The following is an 8098-nucleotide window of genomic DNA, read 5'->3' on the forward strand; positions in this document are numbered from 1 at the left end:
TATAAACGTGAAGATACCATCATACTCTATTACAGATAGCATTATAATTATGGATTTTTAAAAATGTTTTAGGCTTTTACTCCTTTGCTTGTTCTGACAAAATTCTAATACTAGAAAGCTGAGTCAAAGACAAATCAGTTGAAAACCACTGCAGTTGCTGAGTAAGGTATTTGCATTTCTTCAGTAACCACTCATAACTCTTACAAATAATCTCAATGAGTGTGACTAAAATCTGGAGATGTCTGACGCTCCTCAGCCAGATAAATCTGACCACTCCATCTTTACACCCCATTCAAACTTCTCTTATACCACATAACACTTTATTGTACTTCTTTATAAATCTATCTCATTTGCCATGACATATCATCTGGAGGGGAAGGATCTTGTTTTATGTAATTTGGTATCCATTACCTATGGCACTTATTGAATGTCTTAAATAATAAGTAATGAATTTATATTTGAGTTTTAAGTAATCAGAGCCAGAAAAGGAAATAAAATCAAGAGTATTACCAATATTTTGTTTTAGAAAAATTAGGGTTTGATTTTTAAATGTGATATTTATTATTAGTATTGCTATGATTCTTTTGCTAAAACTGCAAAGCCTATACCTTTAAATTCTGCCTATATAATTAGCTCTCAGCATGACACAGAACAAGCCACTCAACCTCTCTATTATTTAGTAGTAAAAGTTTTTTAAATTTATCTTACAGGAAGGGTGGGAGAAACCAGCTATGAAATAAATTATAATATAAAAGTACTATATAAAGATTAATGGAGAGGACTATGACTTATAAAAATGATTATAATGAAATAAAATAACTCTGGATTCAATAGCAACCTATATCAGAAACAAAGGGGCTACAGAAACAACTTTGAAGCTATCTCAGTTACTATTTATCCCAACAGCAGTTTATTCAGATCATAGTTGATGTTTATTCTTTAGTCCCTGAATATATTTCTGAGATGACTTATCTTATATGCATTATGTTGTAATAATGAATATATTATTTAATTTATAAAGGTTATTATTCATTTTTAAATATACAACTCCAGTACAAGATCATGATTTTTATAAGCTAAAAAAGAGATATTAAAGAGAGATATATTTGGAGGCCTAAAAAAGTCCAAGGGTCTATGGGTTGCAAAGTTTCCTTTGACTCAAGACCCCTTTTGACCCCATCCTTTTATTTTGAAAAATATCAAACTTACATAAAAATAGTAAAAAAAAAAAAAAAAAAAAAAAAAAAAAAAAAAAACTACAATGAATACCACATACCCTTCAGCTATATTCATCAATTGTTAACATTTTGCCATATATGCTATATGTCTAAACACACACACACACACAAAGACACATACTTTTTATTTGCTGAACTGCTTGTAACTAAGCTGCACATAATAAAATATTCATCTCTAACTATTAAACAACACAGCCTATATGTCCTAAGATGTAGGAAATCAGGCCATTGTTCTACATAGCCACACCATCGTGATCACACTCAAGAAATAAAACATTAGTATAACAATATTAGCTAATCCAGTGTTTCTCAAATTATCTATGGAGGAGACTCAGTATTTGTCATCTCCAATCAACTGAGAAACAAAACTTTTGTAAAATAAAATAAAAATGAATTACTAAAAAAATGAGAAGGCACCTCTATGCCACAATGTCAAGTTACTATAGAAATTTCTACTTGTTTACTCTTAATTTCTGTACTTAACTCCTTGTTGATCAATAAAAACCATTTTAAAAAAATCTAAAAGCCAATTGGCACTGTCTTAAAGGTCATACTTGTAATAGCACTATTTTGACACTGAGTAAATATTCAAGCGACACCAGCGACACCAAATACCCCATCAATTACGTTTTTAATGTGACCCAAGCAAGAATTATGCCTCTTTATTCTCTTACAATCTAAGAAAGTTATTCTTCTTCTCTTTCCCCCTCTCTCTCTCTCTGACATTTATAACATTGACCCTTTGAAGATTCCAGGTTAGTTGATTTGTAGAACGCCCCAACAGACGATTTTGTTTGGTGTCACTTCATGATCAATTTTACTTTAAACACCTCAGACCAGAATACTGGAATAGGTGTTTCTTCGCCCCTGCTGCTGCATGACATTAGACGGCAAATGATGTTAGTTTGTTCTATTATTAGTAATGCTAACACAGTATCTGTCAGATTTCATTATGTATATAGCTGTTTCCTTTTGTAATTCATAAATAATCTGTTTGCTGACATGTTGACATGGTGTAAATATCTCATTCCCCAGCAACATTTCATGCAATGCTTTTAGTATCTATTTATGCATTTTGCCCAAAATAGTTATTATATTTTAGGTAAAAAAAATGATTATTTCTAACTCGTTTTCAAACGAAGTATTAGCTGGCATTCTTCTGTAAAGAAGAGTTCTCCTTTGCCCCTCCATCTCTTTATTTTGGGGGAAGTTAGCTCAGTTGGCTCATGTATTATGTTATTCCTTTTTATTTAATATTTCTACTTCATTATCCTCATAATCTATTTTGAAGTTCAAAGTGTTTGAAATTTGGCCAATGAGAATTTCTTCAGGCCAGCTCTTAAGCAGGTGTGAAATGTCCCCATAAATTTTCAAGTGCCACCTTACTTTCTGATACAATGTATCCACCGCATACTTTCCCTGCCACGAGCAGAGTAAATCATTTATCCAGTGATCCCTGGTTCCTTTGAGTAAGGAATGGTATTTAGAAGCCAAGATTTTGCTAGGGGTAATCATTACCATTGCATATTATATTTTTCAAGAGTTTGTAATGTTTTAATCCTCCTCTTAACATCTCAATCAGTACAAAAACATTGTTTCATACATGGAAATACTTAGTATGTGTTCTATTAGAAAACATTACTGGTGGGAAATTGTTGAATTAAAATTTCATATCTATTTAAACATTTAAGCTCTTAAATGACTAAAGCTATATTCTCATACCTTTTAGGGATGAAGTTTGTTATGCATAAATATGTAGAATCTTATTTAAATCTTTTCAAAAATGGTATTTTCACACTTTCCAAATCTCCCCAATAAGATGTGATAAATTTTTCCTTACAACCCTAATAGTGTGTTATTTCTTAAAATTCAATGGTACATGGTGTCTTATGCTATGAATATTTCTGACTATTGCTCATCTAACCTCTACAGTGACTGAGTTTAGTATCTAAAGTCAGAAGACTTGGATTTGAATATCAGATCCAACACTTAACCAAATTTTCTCCTTTGAAAAATGTCACTTAATTTTCCAAAGTGTAAGTTTTTCTATGTGGAAATAGAAGTAACATTATCTCTTTATCATTAGCAGTATTTATAATATCCATAAATGTCTGAGATCCTGAGAATACAGGATTCAATCAAGGTCAAAGATTTTTTTCAAAAGACAGGAAATATATTTACATATTGTGGAATACCTGTCAAGGTAAGACTTTTAGACCTACTCATAAAGATACTTAAATATTGTAAAATATCTTTTAAAACGCAAAATCAAAAAAAATAAGCAATTTGGGGAAATTGGCAGACTTCCATGATGTCATGAAGACAGCTAAACTGGAGATTTGTGTTACTTGACCACGGACTCTTAAAATTATAAAATCTAGAATATAATTTCTATTAATATAAATATACGGTACCAGTATGGAAGTTAGTCAGTACAAAGAAGGCCCTGGACATCTGAAACTCCACCTCACACAGTAAACCAAATTATCAGATGGTATAAAATTTCAGGTATTCAAGATAATTATTTTCTTCCTAGTCATAAACATCTTTCAAAGGGATACATTTGTTCTTAAATATATCCTGTTTAAAATTAAACACAGTGGAGGCTTCTTATTTCAACTCCACCAACTGCAAAGTTGTCACTCCCATCCTATAACAAGAAAATCTGGATCAACTGTAAGCAATTATTTTTCTTGGACCCGTCAGAGGACTGAGGTTACTAAGCAAATTGTCACCCTGAAATCTGGAGAAACAGGTGTGTCCCTAAAAGATACATCAACCAAAATCTTTGCACTGTGAGCAGAGCCAGTGGAGCATAAGCTGGTAGGAACTCTTTTTTTTTTTTTTTTTTTTTTTTGAGACGGAGTCTCGTGATGTCGCCCAGGCTGGAGTGCAGTGGCCGGATCTCCGCTCACTGCAAGCTCCACCCCCGGGTTCACGCCATTCTCCAGGCTCAGCCTCCGAGTAGCTGGGACTACAGGCGCCCGCCACCACGCCCGGCTAGTTTTTTGTATTTTTAGTAGAGAAAGGGTAATTTCAACACATTTCTGGAGGCCTAGTGTGGAATGGAATGACAGTGAGACACTTTTGGTGACCACACTTATAGGAGGGCATCACACTTTCATGGACTCTAACTCCAGGAAGCCCACCTTCAGGTTCTCTAGATGGAGAGCTAAGAAAGATCCCCTTGAGGCTCTGGCACGGGGAAGGAAAGAATAACACTGTAGGACATGTCCAAAGCTTTTTTCATAAAAAAGGCATACTCTCCAGCGAAATAGCTTTCCTAACGCACATTTTTGAAATGTTCCCCTCTGCGGGAAGGGAATTCCTCCCCACACCATCTCCTCTCAGTCAACCTAAGACATAAGCCTTATAAAAGATTAAGATTTAATCAACTTATCCTAAGCAGGCAAAAAAGAAATATTAAAAAGTAGAACAGAAATCAATAAAATTGGAAACAGGAAACCAGTTGAGAAAATCAATAGAACCAAAAGCGATTTCTTTGGAAAGATCAACAGAATTGATAAACCACTAGTCATGCTAACCAAGAAAGTAGAGAGAAGACACAAATTAGCAACATCAGAAATGAAAAAGTAAGTTAAATAGGTAATAATGAAACACTATGAATGAATCTAGGGCCAAAAATTACACTTACATCATTACTTAGATAAAATTCCTTGAAAGATGTAAACTATCAAAACTCACACAAGAAGAAATGAGTAACCTGAAGTCCTTATTTTTAAAGAAATTGAATCAATAATTAATGGCATCACAAGAAAAGAAAGCATCAAACCCATATGGGTTCACTCACTATCAAACATTTATTGAAGAAATAGTACCAAGTCTCCACAATCACATTCAGAAAATAGAAGCACTGTAAATACTCCTTAACTCATTCTATAAGACCAGAATTACTTTAATATAAACCAGATAAAAGTTTTATGAGAAAATAAGACTACAAACTAATATTTCTCATGAACATTAACAGAAAAATCTGCAAGAAAACATTAACAAAGCAAACCCAACAATATATTAAAAATTATATACCATGACCAAGTGGAATTTACTCCAGGTATGCAAGGCTGGTTCAACATTTGAAAACCAATCAATGTAATCCTACATATTATCAGGATAAAATAGAAAAATCACATGATCACATCAATTTGTACAGGAAAAATGGAAATGCCCTCAACTTGGTAAAGACTATTTACAAAATTCCCAGTGTCAACACAATTCTTAATTGTGAGAAACTGGACACTTTTCTCCCAAGAATGGGTACAAGGCCAAGATGTCCACTTTCACTTCTATTCAATATTATACTTGAATTCCTAGCTGAAGCAACAAAATAAAATAAAAATAAAATGCATACATATTTGAGAGGAAGAAGTAGAACTGTCTATTGAGAGGTCATAGGTAAAGTGTGCATTTAATTCCAAGAAAGTGCCAGACCAATTTCTAGAGTTCTGCACCGCTTTACACTCACACCAACAATATAGGAAAGAATGTTTCTCCATATTCTCACTAGCATTTGGAATTATTTGGTTTTTTTTTTTTGGGGGGGGGGGTCATTTTAATTAGTGTGCAGGGTATCTCCTGAAGGCTTAATTTGTATTTCCTTGACCGCCAAAAATGTTAAACATGTTTCCATGTGTTTATTTACCATCTAGATGTCTACGTTGGTGAAGTGTCCGAGACTTTTGTTCATTTTCTAATTAGATTTTTTTTAAGTTTTAGTTTGAAGAATTTTTTAATATATTCTGCAAATGACTTCCTTGCCAAATATATAATTTGCAAAATATTTTCTCACAGTTGGTAGCTTGTCTTTTCACTGCATTAACAAGGACTTTCACAGAGCAAAGGTTTTTAATTTTGAAAAGTCCAACTTACGGATTTTCTTATGGATTGTGCCTTTGGTGTCATGTCCAAGAATTTGTCACCTAACATTAAGTCAGGAAGAACTTCTATTATATTCTCTCCTAAAAGTTTTGTAGTTTTATGTTTTACATTTATGTCATAAGAATCCATTTTGAGTTAAGTTTTGTATGGGAAGTTTAGGTCAAGGTTCTTTTTTGGGGCTATTGATATCCAGTTGTTCCAACATCATTTGTTAAAAAGTATCCTTTTTCCATTGAATTACTTTTGCACATTTGTCAAAAACTATAACTTTAGTTAAGCTATGTAAATTTAATAAGCTTTCAATTTAAAATCACAAGTCCAAAGCCATTATGGGGCATAGTTTCACCTTATTTAAAAATTGAATTTGTTAAGTTTATAATTTTTGAGTACTTTGAAGTTTTCATTTGTTAGTCAGACAATTGAAGTAATTTAAAATAAAATAGATCATATCAAAGGTATAAATACTGTTTAAAATGTTGAAAAGTGATTAAATGTGCAAATGAGACCAAACACTATTAAATGCCCTTGTAAATTGCTAAAACTTTCTAGAAATATTAACAGAATAAGTCTCATAAGCTGCAGTTTCATACTTAAAGATAAAATAGTCATTTTGAATGTATGAATGTGGTAAACTGAACACTAATTCTAAAAAACAAAGTAACCCCTCTTAGAATAACTAAAATAAAAAAATAACAAAAATACCAAATTCTGGAAATAATGTAGAGAAACTGAATCCTTCATACATTGTTCTTGGGAATGTAAAATGATACAACCACTATGGAGAATAGTTGGCAGTGTTTTACAAAACTAAACATGACTTACCATATGACTCAGCAATTCTACCCTTGGGCATTTATTAAAGAGAAATGAAAAATTTTGTTTACATAAAAACTTGCACATAACTGCTCATAGCACATTTATTTTTAATGGCCAAAAAGTAGAAACAGTACAAATGCCCCTTAAAAAGTAAATGGTTAAACAAGTTATTGTACATCTGTGCCATAGAATACTACTCAACAGTAAAAAAGGAATGAACTAATGATAGATGCAACAACTTGGATTAATCTTAGGAAATTATGCTGACTGAAAAAAGCCAATCCTACATGATTATATACTGTCAGGTTTCATTCATATTATACCACCGAAAATTATACAGGTAGAGAACATATTAGTGGTTGCCAGGAGTTACAGTCTACCAAAAGCCAGGGTGAAAAAGAAGATGGGTGTAGCTAAGGACAGTATGAGGAATCCTCAGAGTTATGAAACTGTTTGTGTCTGGACTGCAGTGGTGGTCACACAAATCTACAATGTGATAAAGTTGCATAAAATTAAATAAACACACATACAAATGAGCATGTAAAACTGGCAATGTTTGAATAATATTGATGGATTGCATTAACATCAATATCCTCATTATCTTGCTGTACTCCAGTACAGTAAGATGTTGTTAGGAGAAACCAGGTGAAGTGTACAGGCCTTCTCTGTATTCCTTACAGCTGTACATGAATCTACATTCACATTTTTTTAAAACATAATAAAAAGATAAGTAAATCTCAAATAGTCCCTTCTATGCACAAAGAACAAAAAGCAAAACTCTTAAGGGCATCAAAAAAACTGACACTACCATAAACACACACAGAAATTGCTTAGAAGAATGGATATATAGTACATATTTAACGGATTGTACCTACTGCTATTGCTATCACAATTATTAATACTTCTATAACTATTATCATCAATATTTGAACTTGCATTTGTTCTCATGCCTAATACTCCTCCTTCAAATAGCTCATCTGGTTTAAGTATCTGAGAATTTTGCCACAAGAAACGTCACTTCCTTGACAACTTACCTCAACGAACTATGCTCCATCATTCCACTTTTCCTTGCTACTATTCTATCCCTTTACCATGATTTATTTTTCTTCTTGGCACTTACAAGCAAACAAAATATTGCATATTTCTGT

This window comes from Chlorocebus sabaeus, chromosome 3, assembly GCF_047675955.1.
Source record: "Chlorocebus sabaeus isolate Y175 chromosome 3, mChlSab1.0.hap1, whole genome shotgun sequence".
NCBI classification, from domain to species: domain Eukaryota; kingdom Metazoa; phylum Chordata; class Mammalia; order Primates; family Cercopithecidae; genus Chlorocebus; species Chlorocebus sabaeus.